Below are 17,680 nucleotides of genomic sequence, written 5' to 3'. Positions count from 1 at the left end.
CCATCCGTCGCAATCCGTCGCTAATACAAGTTTATGAGTAAAAAACGCTTCCTGAGAGCACATTTGCAGGATCCGTTTTTTTTCCCAAAACGACAGATTGCGACGCATTGCTCAAAGCGCAAGTGTGAAAGTAGCCTTAGAAACATTGGCCTTTCTATTATATATCTATGGATATATCTATCTACAGATATATTTATAGATAAATATATCTATAGATACATAGATGTATCTATCCATATATCTGGCTACTTTAACACATCAGGTTTTTGCCGTCAGGCAAAATCCGGCGAGTTTTGGAAAAAACGGATTTTTTTTTCCAACGGATCCGTTTTTTTCCACCGGATCCGTTTTTTTCCACCGGATCTGTTTTTTTCCGCCAGATATGTTTTTTTTTCCGCCAAATCCGATTTTTTCTCATAAAGTTGTATTAGCGCCGGATTGCGCCTGATGGCCACACGTTTCATCCATTTTTTGCAGGATCCATCAAAAAAGCCGTTACCGCCGGACGGAAAACACATACAGAGCAACGGTTTTTCTGTCCGGAGAAAAAACGCACAGCGACGGATCCAGCAAAAAACGGAAGAAACAGATGTGAAATGATCAATCCGGCCTCCGAATCCATTTTTTCATGCATGTTTTCATTCAAATCATGCACATTTTCCATGTATTTATTTATTTCCAAAAACTGCATGAAAAGCACGCAAAAAACGGAACGAAAACTGCATCAAAAACTGCATCAAAACTGCATCAAAAACAGCATTAAAAACAACATCAAAACCGCATCAAAAACCACATCAAAAACCGCATCAAAAACTGCACCAAAAACTGCATCAAAAACCGGACCAAAAACTGCACCAAAAACCAGCATCAAAACCTGCACCAAAAACTACATGTCGTGTTTCGGCAGACCGTCGGCACGAAAAAACGTTCAAGTGAATGTTTTTTGTCCGTCGCGTCCGCCATTTTCTACCGCGCATGCGCGGCAGAAACTCTGCCCCCTCCTCCCAGGACTTCAGAATGGTCAGCGGATGCGTTGAAAAACTGCATCCGCTGCCCACATCGTGCACAAATTTCACAACGTGCGTCGGTACGTCGGCCCGACGCATAGCGACGGACCCGTACCGACGCAAGTGTGAAAGAGGCCTTTATGAGCATTGAATTTAAAAAAAAAAAAACAGCATGGGCTGCCACTGAATTTTCTGCGCCAGAGGGGGAAACCTGACGGCCGGGGGCCAATATTTGTAGCCTGCTATGAATATCAGCCTGCAGCTGTCTGCGTAGCCTTCACTGGCTATTAAAATAGGGGGACCCCCCAAAAAATGACGTGGGGTCCCCCTATATTTTAGTATATTCTCTTCCCACTCCCGTGTAGCGGTGGGATATGGGGTAATAAGGTGCTAATGTCACCTTGCTATTGTAAGGTGACATTAAGCCGGGTTAATAACGGAGAGGCGTCAATAAGATGCCTATCCATTATTAATCCAATAGTAAGAAAGGGTTAATAAAATGCGCACACATTAGAAAAAAGTATTTTAATATTCTTCATTTAACCATAATTACCATACTTCAAAAAAGTAAAATAATAAACCATATACTACCTGTCCGCCGTAGTCCAATTAATAATGAGTGTCCCACGACGATCCCCCCTATAGAACAGTGACATCGGGTGATGTCACTGCTCTATAGGACCCTCAGTGACACACTGACAGGAGACAATGGCTCCTGCAGTGCATTACTGAGGTTACCAAAGTTCAAAGTCTTACTTTATGGCAATTGCTGCCTGGGAAAATATCTCACCCAGCAATGCCATAAGTCAGACTAGGGACTTTTGTTTTACAGCGGCAGAGGAATACCTTCCTCCCGTCATTGTGTTTCTGGAGCCCCTAGAGAGCGGTTGCATTATCTGATGCTGCTGCTTTCCACAGGAGATCGTTGTAGGACACTCGTGGATTTCTGCGGACAGGGAGTATATTGGTTGTTCATTTTTTTCATATTTTTTACAGGTTGACACTGGCTTCGGGGATCAAAATGACAAGTAATGGTGAGTATGTAATCTATGTTTAATGTACTGTATGTCTATATGTATGTAATGTATGAATGTACTGTATGTAGTATGTATATAGTATGTATGTAGTATGTATGTAGTGTGTATGTATGTAGTATGTATGTATGTAGTATGTATAGAGTATGTATAGAGTATGTATGGAGTATGTATGGAGTATTTTTTTTTCATTCAACACATTAGCCGGATGATGGGTTTACTACTGTCCCATCATTGGCTAATGTGTCAATCTCTGTCAGTGTAGCAAGCATCGTCCGATGGGACTTGTAGTCCCATCGGACGATGCCTGCACACGCACAGACCCCCAGCACACCGCACAGAGTCCCCCGGCACGCCGCACAGAGACCCCCGGCATGCCGCATAGATCCCAGGTAGCCCACGTACAGCCCCGGCATGCCGCATAGAGCCCGGACAGGCCCACATACAGCCAAGGTAGGCACGTACAGATTCCTGGCAGGCCCACACAGACCCCGCCCGCACACACAGACACTCACAGTGTCCACCCACGCACCACCCACGCACCGCCCACACACCGCCCACACTCTTTCCCCCCTCCGGAACAGCATATAAAAGGACAAAAAGGGCTTATTTACGTTCCGATATTTGTGTCCCATTGACTTGCATTGGTATTGGGTATCGGTATGGGCGATATCCGATATTTTTTGGATATCGTCCGATCCAATCCGAAACCAATACTTTTGAATATCAGAAGGTATCGCTCAACACTAATTGCCAGTTATCGGTATATTGTTTTGGGTGCTATTGCTGTTGTACAAATACACTATTTGCACTAAAGAAACCCGTCTCTGTCTGTTCATTGCCCCACGCTACCAGAATCCTCGAGTTCCTACAATAGTATTACAACATCAGTCAGAAGCTGGAAGCACTGCAGCACTGCCTCAGCCAAGTGGCAACAGGCTGTGTTGAAGCTAATCTGCATAGGTGATAAACCGCACAATGCTGAAGGGTTGTGGACAGCGCTGAAAGAGCAGTCAGATTTTTGGATGACTCCGCTGAACCTACAGCCAGGCATGATCGTGTGTGACAATGGACGGAAACTGGTGGCAGCTCTGAGGCAAGGTAAGCTCACACTTGTATCTTGCCTGGCCCATGTGCTTAACCTCGTCAATCAACATTTTCTCAAAAGCTACCCGGGGCTGCCGGATCTGCTAGTGAAAGTACACCGCCTGTCTGCCCATTTTAGAAAGTTAGCTACAGCATCAGCTGTCCTTGCAGTGCTTCAGCAGCATTTGCAGCTACACTGCATATTTCCCCTACACTGCATATGATGGAAAGGATTTGTGAGCAGTAGAGGGCAGTTGTTGACTACCAGCATCAAAAAGGCTGTCATTATTCAGTTCAGATTCCACACATAAGACCTCAGGAGTGGACATGGATGTCAGACATATGTACTATCCTCAAAAACTTTGAGGACTACACCAAGATGGTGAGCGGCGATGATGCCATAATTAGCGTCACCATCCCATGTCTCTGCATTCTGAAAACGTCTCTCTTCTCACAATTAACGAAGATGCATTGCAAGGGACCATGAGGACATGGAGCAAGGAACTATACAAGGTGATTACACCAGCCTCATGTCGTCCCAACGTGGATTGGTAGACAATGAGGAAGAGGAGGAGGAGGAACAGGAGCTTCTTTCATGTCCTATAGACGGTACTACAAACACAGCTATTATTCTGTCTGTTTAGGGTGGATGGCCTGAGGAGAGGGAGGAGGAGGAGGATGAGGAGGACAGCATGGTCAGTCGTCCTGTTGGTGAGCAGTCTGACATGCATGGCTGACTTTATTTTGCACTGCCTTTTCCATGACCCACACATTATGAAAATTTTGGGTGACACTCAATACTGGTTGGTGAGATTTCTAGACCCACACTACAAGGAGAACTTTCAATCTCTTATTTCAGAGGCAGAGAGGTGTACTAAAATCTGGCAATATTAGAATGCCCTTGTAGCAGAATTATTAAAAAAATTCCCATCTGAGAACGCTGGCAGCAGACGTCAGAGTTTGTTGTACAACCAAGGAGTCCAAGTGAGAGAGACAGAAGTACAATCCAGCACAGGCAGAGGAACAATGGCAAAGTTCTGGGACAGTTTTCTCAGACCCTCCCATCGTGCCGCATTAGAGGCAAGGGGTGCTGTAACAAGAAGTGCAATAGTTGGGAAGATGCTGAACGAGTAACTTGCTGTTTGTGAAAATGTCCTCCATGATTCCTCTGCACAGTGGCGTAACTACAAAGTTATGGGCCCCGGTGCGAACTTCCAAATGGGGCCCCCCCCCGCCATAAAATTCAATGTAACCCCCATAGAATACAATGCAGCCCCCCTCATAGTATAATGCAGCCCCTCCATACAGGGGCAGTGAGAAAGACACGAGCAAATGGTGACTAGGGGGCAGGGGAGAGGGCACAAGTGGGCAAGGAAGACAGGCACAAGGGGACACATGGGGGCTAGGAGGCAGGGGAGAAGGTTACAAGGGGACTAGTGGGCAAGGGAGACTGACACAAGGGGACAATGGAGACTGACACAAGGGGCACATGGGGACAAGTGGGCAAGGGAGACTGACACACAGGGCACGTGGGGACTAGTGGACAAGGGAGACTGGCACACGGGGACACACGGGGACAAGGGACAAGCACAAGGGGACAAGGGAGACAGGCACAAGGGGACACACAGGGACTAGTGGGCAAGAGACTGACACAAGGGATACAAGCACAAGGGGACACACAGGGACAAGTGGGAAAGGGAGACTGACACACAGGGACTAGTGGGCGAAGGAGACTGACACAAGCACAAGGGGACAAAGGAGACTGACACAAGCACAAGGGGACATAGGAGACAGGCACATGGGGACACACAGGGACTAATGGGCAAGGGAGACTGGCACATGGGGACACAAGCATAAGGGAGACAGGCTCAAGGGGACACACGGCCCCCTGACCTGCCAGAGCCGCTTGCAGCTGTGACCGTGGTAGTTACGCCGCTGCCTCACACACACACATACTACAGATATCACACACACACTACAGATATCACACACACACACATCATACTACAGATATCACACACACACACACACACATCAGTTATCACACACACACTACAGATATCACACATACACACATACTACAGATATCACACACACACTACAGATATCACACACACACACATCATATTACAGATATCACACACATACTACAGTTATCACACACACACTACAGATATCAAACACACACTACAGATATCACACACACACACACACACACACAGACATACTACAGATATCACACACATACTACAGTTATCACACACACACTACAGATATCACACACACACACACACACACACACACACACACACACACACACACACACACACACACCAGAGATACCAGCTCATATACACAACTCACAATCTCCTCTCTGGTACAGGGGTGGCTGATGTAAACCGGCTGCAGCTCCTCAGCTTCTCCTGACTAAAGCGGCTCTGTCCCGCACCTCCCCCCTGCTCTCGCCTTCTGTCCCGGGGTTATTTTGGCTTTCTCTTAAATACGATCTCATTCAGAGGTACATGAGATGTATGAGGGGGAAAAAACAGATTGAGAAGCTGTCTCATCGTGACGACTGGAGCTGCTTCCTGTCTCTCATGTGCCCCGGCTGCCCCCTTCCCCTAGATACGCCTCGGACTGTTGCTGTGCAGGAGGAATCCCCTGCACTGCAATATGGTGTTGGGTGCCAGCACAGCCCGCACAGTGGTCTATCCAGCACAGCCCGCACAGTGGTCTATCCAGCACAGCCCGCACAGTGGTCTATCCAGCACAGCCCGCACAGTGGTCTATCCAGCACAGCCCGCACAGTGGTCTATCCAGCACAGCCCGCACAGTGGTCTATCCAGCACAGCCCGCACAGTGGTCTATCCAGCACAGCCCGCACAGTGGTCTATACAGCACAGCCCGCATCTCTCGCCCCCCCGAGAATGCCCCCACAGTCCAGTAAAAAAACAAAAAAACACTCTCCTTACCTTTCCTCTTGCCAGCGTTGCTTCCTGCTCCGATCTCAGGCTCGGCTGCAGTCTGCCCGGGACACAGCAGGTGCGCGATGATATGACGTCATCGCGCACCTGCAGTGTCAGAGGCAGAGCGGGGAATGATGGGAGAGGGAGCGTCTGTAGACGCTCTCTCCTCCGTCATTGCATTTAACTGTACCGGCGTCATAGACGCCGGTATAGTTGAATGCGACGGCGGGGGGGGTGAGTCGGTGGCGGGGGGAGGCGGATCGAGCAGCCCATGACTGGCACCGGCTCTTCTGGCATTTGCCAGAAGTGCCCGATGGCCAGTCCGGCCCTGCTCTGACCTGCCGGCCCCGGGCCCCTGACCTGCCGGGCCCGGTCGCAGTGGCAACCGCTGCAACCGCGGTAGTTACGCCCCTGTCCATACTGTACAATGGCCACACATAGTGCTCTATACTGTACAATGGCCACACATGATGCTCCATACTGTACAATTGGCCACACATGATATTGCCTACAGTATAATGGCCACACATAGTTACTCCTACACACGCGGCTGAGCTCCGTACACATTGCACATGCGGCTCCCCTCCGTACACCTCGTACACACCCGGCTCCGCTCCGTACACCTTGCACACACGGCTCCGCTCCGTATACCTTGTACACACACGGCTACGCTCCGTACACCTCGTACACACCCGGCTCCGCTCCGTACACCTTGCACACACGGCTCCGCTCCGTATACCTCGTACACACATGGCTCCGCTCCGTACACCTTGCACCGTACTCCGTGTACGGAGCGGAGCCGTGTGTATGAGGTATACGGAGCGGAGCCGTGTGTGCAAGGTGTACGGAGCGGAGCCGTGTGTGTACGGGGTGTACGGAGCATAGCCGTGTGTGTACGAGGTGTACGGAGCGTAGCCGTGTGTGTACGAGGTGTACGGAGCGTAGCCGTGTGTGTACGAGGTGTACGGAGCGTAGCCGTGTGTGTACGAGGTGTACGGAGCGTAGCCGTGTGTGTACGAAGTGTACGGAGCGTAGCCGTGTGTGTACGAGGTGTACGGAGCGTAGCCGTGTGTGTACGAGGTGTACGGAGCGTAGCCGTGTGTGTACGAGGTGTACGGAGCGTAGCCGTGTGTGTACGAGGTGTACGGAGCGTAGCCGTGTGTGTACGAGGTGTACGGAGCGTAGCCGTGTGTGTATGAGGTGTACGGAGCGTAGCCATGTGTGTACGAGGTGTACGGAGCGTAGCCGTGTGTGTACAAGGTGTACGGATCGGAGCCATGTGTGTACGAGGTATACGGAGCGGAGCCGTGTGTGCAAGGTGTACGGAGCGGAGCCGGGTGTGTACGAGGTGTACGGAGGGGAGCCGCATGTGCAATGTGTACGGAGCTCAGCCGCGTGTGTAGGAGTAACTATGTGTGGCCATTATACTGTAGGCAATATCGTGTGTGGCCAATTGTACAGTTTGGAGCATCATGTGTGGCCATTGTACAGTATAGAGCACTATGTGTGGCCATTGTACAGTATGGACAGGGGCGTAACTACCGCGGTTGCAGCGGTCGCCACTGCGACCGGGCCCGGCAGGTCGGGTCCGGGGCCGGCAGGTCAGAGCAGGGCCGGACTGGCCATCGGGCACTTCTGGCAAATGCCAGAAGAGCCGGTGCCAGTCATGGGCTGCTCGATCCGCCTCCCCCCGCCACCAACTCACCCCCCCGCCGTCGCATTCAACTATACCGGCGTCTATGATCTCCGTACACCTCGTACACACACGGCTCCGCTCCGTACACCTTGCACACACGGCTCCGCTCCGTATACCTCGTACACACATGGCTCCGCTCCGTACACCTCGTACACACACTGCTCCGCTCCGTACACCTCGTACACACACGGCTCCGCTCCGTACACCTCGTACACACACGGCTCCGCTCCGTACACCTCGTACACACACGGCTCCGCTCCGTACACCTCGTACACACACGGCTCCGCTCCGTACACCTTGCACACATGGCTCTGCTCCGTATACCTCATACACACATGGCTCCGCTCCGTACACCTCGTACACACACGGCTCCGCTCCGTACACCTTGCACACACGGCTCCGCTCCGTATACCTCGTACACACATGGCTCCGCTCCGTACACACACGGCTCCGCTCCGTACACCTTGCACACACGGCTCCGCTCCGTATACCTCGTACACACATGGCTCCGCTTCGTACACCTCGTACACACCCGGCTCCGCTTCGTACACCTCATACACACCCGACTCCACCTTGTACACCTCATACACACCCAGCTCCGCCTTGTACACCTCATACACACACAGCTCCGCTCCGTACACCTCATACACACCCAGCTCCGCCTTGTACACCTCATACACACACGGCTCCGCTCCGTACACCTCGTACACACCCGGCTCCGCCTTGTACACCTCATACACACACGGCTCCGCTCCGTACACCTCATACACACCCAGCTCCGCCTTGTACACCTCATACACACACGGCTCCGCTCCGTACACCTCATACACACCCAGCTCTGCCTTGTACACCTCATACACACCCGGCTCTGCCTTGTACACCTCATACACACCCGGCTCCGCCTTGTACACCTCATACACACCCGGCTCCGCCTTGTACACCTCATACACACCCGGCTCCGCCTTGTACACCTCATACACACACGGCTCCGCTCCGTACACCTCATACACACCCAGCTCCGCCTTGTACACCTCATACACACACGGCTCCGCTCCGTACACCTCATACACACACGGCTCCGCTCTGTACACCTCATACACACACTGCTCTGCTACATCCACACAAACCCCTCCTGACCTCACACAAAAGCTTACCCTCCTCCAGCATAATGACAACCAGCACTGCACTACTGTCCTGCACTACACGGAAGCCCTTGATCATGTGACTCCGACTCCTCCCCTCCTGTGACCTCATCCTAGGTCCTGTGCGCACAGAGCAGCTGCAGCCATAGATGTGGTGTGCGGCTCTCTGCGGTGGAGGGGCTCTGCTGCCATGACAAGTGCAGTCCCACCCGTGATCGCGCATGCACTGAGAGAGTGCACGCGCACCAGGGCCTGTAAAGAAGGTTTATAAAGGGCCGGCGGCCCATTTTGTAGCTCAGAGTTCTTAGGGGCCCCTAAGCACTGCGGGCCCCGTCGCAATTGCGACCCCTGCGACCGCGGTAGTTACGCCCCTGCCTCTGCACCTTTTTATTATTGGATATCCAAGCTGGAAACATGGCATGAACTGGCTCTCTACGCCTTTGAGGACCAGGCCTGCCCTGCTGGTAGCGTTCTGTCAGAGAGGGTTTTTAGTGTCGCTGGTGGAATTATAACAGATAATCGCATCCGCCTGTCAACTAAAAATGTTGACAGACTGACTCTGTACACCACCGATTGAAAACAGTGAGACATAACCTCAAATACATAGTCTTTTTTGTGAAGGTGTATTCTCATGCACCTCTTCACAACCACACATGGGTATACACTTCCTGATTTGGTCTGTTTGGTGTTATCATCCTCCTTATCCTCATCCTCATCATCCACAACCATAAGAACACCAGGGTAAACTTATTCCGTGATGCAAAAATCACTCATTTTTTGTGCAAGGGTGTTTTTATGATGCTTGTTAATAATTTGAAACCAAAAAAATTTACTTCTCCCAAGGGAAATATTTGTCAGCCCATGCATTTAGTGTATGGGCATTACAAGTCTAGGAAACCCGCTCCTTTACATTGGGCCTAGCTTTTAATGAGGCCTTTATCAACGTCTCATCATTCTCCACCACTAGATCACCAGGTTTAATGTGTTCCTTTCTGCTACCGCCACGCCAGACAATTTTTGGGCAAGGGAGTCTATGATCCCCATAAAATATTTTTAAAGAATGTACCCCCATGGGGAAATGTTTGTCGGCCCATGCGCTTAGTGAATGGGCATTACGAGTCTAGGAGACGCGCTCCTTTGTAATGGGACAGTTTTTTATGAGGCCCATCCTCCCCTTCCAAGGGGGGATTGTGTTGTGTGCAAATTTGGGTCAAGGCGGCCCTTGCATTCAATGCATAATGAAACAGTGTGGCAGTATATTCGCTCATCACTAAAAATGACTAATGTGTAGTGTATTTTCCTGTGGCCATCCAATACCTAGGTTAAAAGGATTGTTGGGGTGCATATGACTTGATAGCAGGGCAGGTCTTGCATTCAATGCAACATTTTTTCAGGAAGCCCTTCTGAACCTCTCGTGAAAGGGGTATTGGGGTGCTTCATAATTCTTGGCAGCCCAGCCACTCACTGCATAGGCAATAACAGTGTAGAAGACCCACTGTTTAATAATGGCCCATTAACCCCTTAGTGACAGAGCCAATTTGGTATTTAATGACCGAGCCAATTTTTACAATTCTGACCACTGTCATTTTATGAGGTTATAACTCTGGAACGCTTTAACGGATCCCGCTGATTCTGAGAATGTTTTTTCGTGACATATTGTACTTCGTGATCGTGCTAACATTTCTTCGATATTACTTGCAATTATTTATGAAAAAAATGGAAATATGGCGAAAATTTTTAAAATTTTGCAATTTTCAAAATTTGTATTTTTATGCACTTAAATCACAGAGATATGTCACGAAAAGTAGTTAATAAATAACATTTTCCACATGTCTACTTTACATCAGCTCAATTTTGGAAACAATTTTTTTTTTTGTTAGGGAGTTATAAGGGTTAAAAGTTGACCAGCAATTTCTCATTTTTACAACACCATTTTTTTTTTAGGGACCACATCACATTTGAAGTCATTTTGAGGGGTCTATATGATAGAAAATAACCAAGTGTGACATCATTCTAAAAACTGCACCCCTCAAGAAGTTAATTAACCCTTTACGTGCTTCACAGGAACAGAAACAATGTGGAAGAAAAAATGAACATTTAACTTTTTTTGCAAACATTTTACTTCAAAACCATTTTTTTTATTTTCACAAGTGTAAAAACAGAAATGTAACCATAAATTTTGTTGTGCAATTTCTCCTGAATACGCCGATACCCCATATGTGGGGGTAAACCACTGCTTGGGCGCACCGCAGAGCTTGGAAGTGAAGGAGCGCCGTTTGACTTTTTCAATGCAGAATTGGCTGGAATTGAGATTGGATGCCATGTCATGTTTAGAGAGCCCCTGATGTGCCTAAACAGTGGAAACCCCCCACAATTGACACCATTTTGGAAACTAGACCCCTTAAGGAACTTATCTAGATCTGTGGTGAGCACTTTGATCTCCCAAGTGCTTCACAGAAGTTTATAACGTAGAGCCGTGAAAGTAAAAAATCGCATTTGTTTACACAAAAATGATATTTTCGCCCACAAATTCTTATTTTCACAAGGTTAACAGGAGAAATTAGACCACAATGGTTGTTGTCTAATTTGTTCTGAGTATGTCAATACCCCATGTGTGGGGGTAAACCACTGTTTGGGTGCACCACAGAGCTTGGAAGATAAGGAGTGCCGTTTTACTTTTTCAATGTAGAATTGGCTGGAATTGAGGTTGGATGTCATGTCGCGTTTGGAGAGCCCCTGATGTGCCTAAACAGTAGAAACCCCCCACAAGTGACACCATTTTGGAAACTAGACCCCTTAAGGAACTTATCTAGATGTGTGGTGAGCACTTTGAACCCCCATGTGCTTCACAGAAGTTTATAACGTAGAGCCGTGAAAATAAAAAATCACATTTTTTCTACAAAAAGGATCTTTTTGTCCCCAAATTTTTATGTTCACAAGGGTAACAGGATAAATTAGACCACAAAAGTTGTTGGGCAATTTCTCCTGAGTACGTTGATACCCATATGTGGGGGTAAACCACTGTTTGGGTGCACAGCAGAGCTTGGAAGAGAAGGAGTGCCGTTTTACTTTTTCAATGTAGAATTGGCTGGAATTGAGATCGGATGCCATGTCGCGTTTGGAGAGCCCCTGATGTGCCTAAACAGTAGAAACCCCCTACATGTGACACCATTTGGGAAACTAGACCCCTTAAGGAACTTATCTAGATGTGTGGTGAGCACTTTAAACCCCCAAGTGTTTCACAGAAGTTTATAACGTAGGGCCGTGAAAAAAAAAATAGCATTTTTTCTACAAAAATTATTTTTTTGCCCCCAAATTTTTATTTTCACAAGGGTAACAGGAGAAATTAGACCAGAAAAGTTGTTATACAATTGCTCCTGAGTACGTCAATACCCCATATGTGGGGGTAAACCACTGTTTGGGCGCACCACTGAGCTTGGAAGAGAAGGGGTGCCGTTTTACTTTTTCAATGTAGAATTGGCTGGAATTGAGATCAGACGCCATGTCGCGTTTAGAGAGCCACTGATGTGCCTAAACAGTAGAAACCCCCCACAAGTGACCCCATTTTGGAAACTAGACCCCCAAGGAACTTATCTAGATATGTGATGAGAACTTTGAATGCCCAAGTGCTTCACATAAGTTTATAATGCAGAGTCGTGAAAATAAAAAATATTTTTTTCCACAAAAAAGATATTTTAGCCCCCAAGTTTTTATTTTCACAAGGGTAACAGGATAAATTGGACCACAATAGTTGTTGTCCAATTTATCCCGAGTACGCTGATGCCTCATATGTGGGGGTAAACCACTGTTTGGGCGCACGGCAGAGCTCAGAATGGAGGGAGCACTATTTGACTTTTTGAGCACAAAATTGGCTGTCGTTTTTGGAGACCCCCTGATGTACCTAAACAGTGGAAACCCCCCAATTCTAAGTCCAACCCTAACCCCAACACACCCCTAACCCTAATCCCAACCTGATCCATAATCCTAATCACAACCCTAACTATAATCACAACCCTAACCCCAAAACAACCATAACCCTAATCAGAACCCTAAATCCAACACACCCCTAATCCTAATCTCAACCCTAACCTCAAACCTAACCCTAATCCCATTACACCCCTAACCCTAATCCCAACCCTAACCTTAACCCTAATCCCAAACCTAACCCTAATCCCAAACTTAACCCTAATGCCAACCCTAACTGTTATGACCCCAATGGCGAGGGTCTCAGAGGAATAAGTAAGTCTGCGAAGTACAAAAATCCAGCTCATAGGGCAGTGGTAACTGGGATGACAATATATCTACTCCTAACGCCAACACTAGAAGTAGCCGGGGAACATGCCTACGTTGGTCGCTAGATGTCTCGCGCCAGCCGGAGATCTAACTACCCCTAGAAGAGGAAAACAAAGACCTCTCTTGCCTCCAGAGAAAGGACCCCAAAAGTAGGATACAAGCCCCCCACAAATAATAATGGTGAGGTAAGAGGAAATGACAAACATAGAAATGAACTAGGTTTAGCAAAGAGAGGCCCACTTACTAATAGCAGAATGTAGTAAGATAACTTATATGGTCAACAAAAACCCTATCAAACATCCACGCTGGAAATTCAAGAACCCCCGAACCATCTAACGGCCCGGGGGGAGAACACCAGCTCCCTAGAGCTTCCAGCAAGGACAGGATACAGATTAAGTACAAGCTGGACAAAAATGCAAACAAAAACAAAAAACAAAAAGCAAGGAAGCAGACTTAGCTTAATCTAGCAGGAACCAGGATCAGTAGACAAGAGCACAACAGATTAGCTCTGATTACAACGTTGCCAGGCATAGAACTGAAGGTCCAGGGAGCTTATATAGCAACACCCCTGAACTAACGGCCCAGGTGAGCATACAAGGAATGACTGACATATCCAGAGTCAAATCACTAGTAACCACTAGAGGGAGCCAAAAAGCAAATTCACAACAGTACCCCCCCTTTAGTGAGGGGTCACCGAACCCTCACCAAGACCACCAGGGCGATCAGGATGAGCGGCGTGAAAGGCACGAACCAAATCGGCCGCATGCACATCAGAGGCGACCACCCAGGAATTATCCTCCTGACCATAGCCCTTCCACTTGACCAGGTACTGAAGCCTCCGCCTGGAGAGACGAGAATCTAAGATCTTCTCCACCACGTACTCCAACTCGCCCTCAACCAACACCGGAGCAGGAGGCTCAGCAGAAGGAACCACAGGCACAACGTACCGCCGCAACAAGGACCTATGAAATACGTTGTGAATGGCAAACGACACCGGAAGATCCAGGCGAAAGGACACAGGATTAAGGATTTCCAATATCTTGTAAGGACCAATGAAGCGAGGCTTAAATTTGGGAGAGGAGACCTTCATTGGAACAAATCGAGAAGACAGCCATACCAAATCCCCAACACGAAGTCGGGGACCCACACCGCGGCGGCGGTTGGCAAAACGCTGAGCCTTCTCCTGTGACAACTTCAAGTTGTCCACCACATGATTCCAGATCTGCTGCAACCTATCCACCACAGAATCCACCCCAGGACAGTCAGAAGGCTCCACATGTCCCGAGGAAAAACGAGGATGGAAACCAGAGTTGCAGAAAAATGGCGAAACCAAGGTGGCGGAACTAGCCCGATTATTAAGGGCAAATTCAGCCAACGGCAAGAAGGTCACCCAATCATCCTGATCAGAAGAGACAAAACACCTCAAATAAGCCTCCAGAGTCTGATTAGTTCGCTCCGTTTGTCCATTAGTCTGTGGATGAAAAGCGGACGAAAATGACAATTCAATGCCCATCCTACCACAAAAGGATCGCCAGAACCTGGAAACAAACTGGGATCCTCTGTCCGACACAATATTCTCAGGAATGCCGTGTAAACGGACCACGTTCTGGAAGAACACAGGAACCAGATCGGAAGAGGAAGGCAGCTTAGGCAAAGGAACCAAATGGACCATCTTGGAGAAACGATCACATATCACCCAGATGACAGACATGCCCTGAGACACCGGAAGATCAGAAATGAAATCCATAGAGATGTGTGTCCAAGGTCTCTTCGGGACAGGCAAGGGCAAGAGCAACCCGCTGGCACGAGAACAGCAAGGCTTAGCTCGAGCACAAGTCCCACAGGACTGCACAAAAGACCGCACATCCCTTGACAAGGAAGGCCACCAAAAGGACCTGGCCACCAGATCCCTGGTGCCAAAAATTCCCGGGTGCCCTGCCAACACCGAGGAATGAACCTTGGAAATGACTCTGCTGGTCCACCTAGCAGGCACAAACAATCTGTCAGGTGGACAAGAGTCAGGCCTACCAGCCTGAAATCTCTGCAACACACTTCGCAGATCAGGAGAAATAGCTGACAAGATAACTCCTTCCTTAAGAATACCCAGGGGCGTAACTACCGCGGTCGCAGGGGTCGCAATTGCGACGGGGCCCGCAGTGCTTAGGGGCCCACCCAGTCCAGCAGACTGGGCGGGCTCCTAAGAACTCTAAGCTACAAAATGGGCCGCCGGCCCTTTATATAATTCTTCATTACAGGCCCTGCTGCGCGTGCACTCGCGATCACGGGTGGGACTGCACTTGACCCGCAGCAGAGCCCCTCCACCGCAGAGAGCCGCACACCACTACTATAGCTGCCACTGCTCTGTGCGCACAGGACCTGTGATGAGGTCACAGGAGGGGAGGAGTTGGAGTCACATCACATGATCAAGGGCTTCCGTGTAGTGCAGGACAGTAGTGCAGTGCTGTTTGTCATCGTGCTGGAGGGTAAGCTTTTGTGTGAGGTCAGGAGGGGTTTGGGTGGATGTAGCAGAGCAGTGTGTGTATGAGGTGTACGGAGCGGAGCCGTGTGTGTACGAGGTGTACGGAGCGGAGCCGTGTGTGTACAAGGTGTATGGAGCGGAGCCGTGTGTGTACGAGGTGTACGGAGCGGAGCCGTGTGTGTACGAGGTGTACGGAGCGGAGTCGGGTGTGTACGGAGCGGAGTCGGGTGTGTACGAGGTGTCGCATCTCTGCTTCAGGAAAATGGCCGCCGCGATCTCCATCTGTGCACGCGCGGCATCCTGCGGCCATTTTCCTGAAGCCGCGGCCAGCAGAGCGCCGCTTCTGCGCACGCGCGGCCAAAGGAAGATGGCCGCCCCCACCGATCACCAATGAAATGTCGCACATCACGCTATTTTCACTCCCCTGTGCAGTGGATTCGGGACCTTGGGCATGCGCACACCACTACGCCACCAACGGAAAACTAAGCAAGATCTGGGGGAAGACACCACGCCCATCTGACCAGACCAGCCTGATTGACAGGCGAAAACGACTACTTTGGTAACGTATTTCGGCAGCATAGGTGGGGAATCGGGGTCCACAAAATACACTGTTGTAATGCACAGCTCAGGCCCTATTTAACAGTATTTTTATCTCATACGGAAAAAACGGGGTGACAGGTTCCCTTTAAGAGAAAGCCAAAATAACCCCGGGACAGAAGGTGAGAGCAGGGGGGAGGTGCGGGACAGAGCCGCTTTAGGCTAGTTTCACACTAGCGTTAACTGCAATACGTCGCAAATGCGTCGTTTTGCCGAAAATACGCATCCAGCAAAAGTTCTTGCTGGATACGTTTTTTCGTCATAGACTAACATTAGCGACGCATTTGCGATGCATTGCCAAACGTCGCGTCCGTTTTGCGACGCTTGGGCGTGTGGTAGTGGACCGTCAGGAGAAAAAAACCTTACATGTAACGTTTTTTGCTCCCGACGGTCCACTTTTTCCGACCGCGCATGCGCGGCCGGAACTCCGCCCCCACCTCCCCGCACTTCCCCGCACCTCACAATGGGGCAGCGGATGCGTGGGAAAAATGCATCCGCTGCCCCCGTTGTGCGGCGGAGACCACACTAGCGTCGGGAACGTCGGCCCGACGCACAGCGACGGGTTGTTCCCGACGCTAGTGTGAAACTAGCCTTAGTCAGGAGAAGCTGAGGAGCTGCAGCCGGTTTACATCAGCCACCCCTGTACCAGAGAGGAGATTGTGAGTTGTGTATATGAGCTGGTATCTCTGGTGTGTGTGTGTGTGGTATCTGTAGTGTGTGTGTGATAACTGTAGTATGTGTGTGATATCTGTAGTATGATGTGTGTGTGTGTGATATCTGTAGTGTGTGTATGTGTGTGTGTGTGTGATATCTGTAGTGTGTGTATGTGTGTGTGTGTGATATCTGTAGTGTGTGTGTGTGTGTTATCTGTAGTGTGTGTGTGTGTGATATCTGTAGTATGATGTGTGTGTGTGTGATATCTGTAGTATGTCTGTTTGTGTGTGTGATATCTGTAGTGTGTGTGTGTGATAACTGTAGTATGTGTGTGATATCTGTAATATGATGTGTGTGTGATATCTGTAGTGTGTGTAATAACTAATGTGTGTGATATCTGTAGTATGATGTGTGTGTGTGATATCTGTAGTGTGTGTGTGATATCTGTAGTATGTGTGTGTGTGAGGCAGCGGCGTAACTACTACGGTCGCAGCTGCAAGCGGCTCTGGCAGGTCAGGGGGCCGTGAGTCCCCTTGAGCCTGTCTCCCTTATGCTTGTGTCCCCATGTGCCAGTCTCCCTTGCCCATTAGTCCCTGTGTGTCCCCATGTGCCTGTCTCCCTTGTCCCCTTATGCTTGTGTCCCTTGTCCCCGTGTGCCAGTCTCCCTTGCCCATTAATCCCTGTGTGTCCCCTTGAGCCTGTCTCCCTTATGCTTGTGTCCCCGTG

The sequence above is a fragment of the Ranitomeya variabilis genome, chromosome 3 (genome assembly GCF_051348905.1).
Source record: "Ranitomeya variabilis isolate aRanVar5 chromosome 3, aRanVar5.hap1, whole genome shotgun sequence".
NCBI classification, from domain to species: Eukaryota; Metazoa; Chordata; class Amphibia; order Anura; family Dendrobatidae; genus Ranitomeya; species Ranitomeya variabilis.
Note: the sequence above shows the minus strand (reverse complement) of the source record.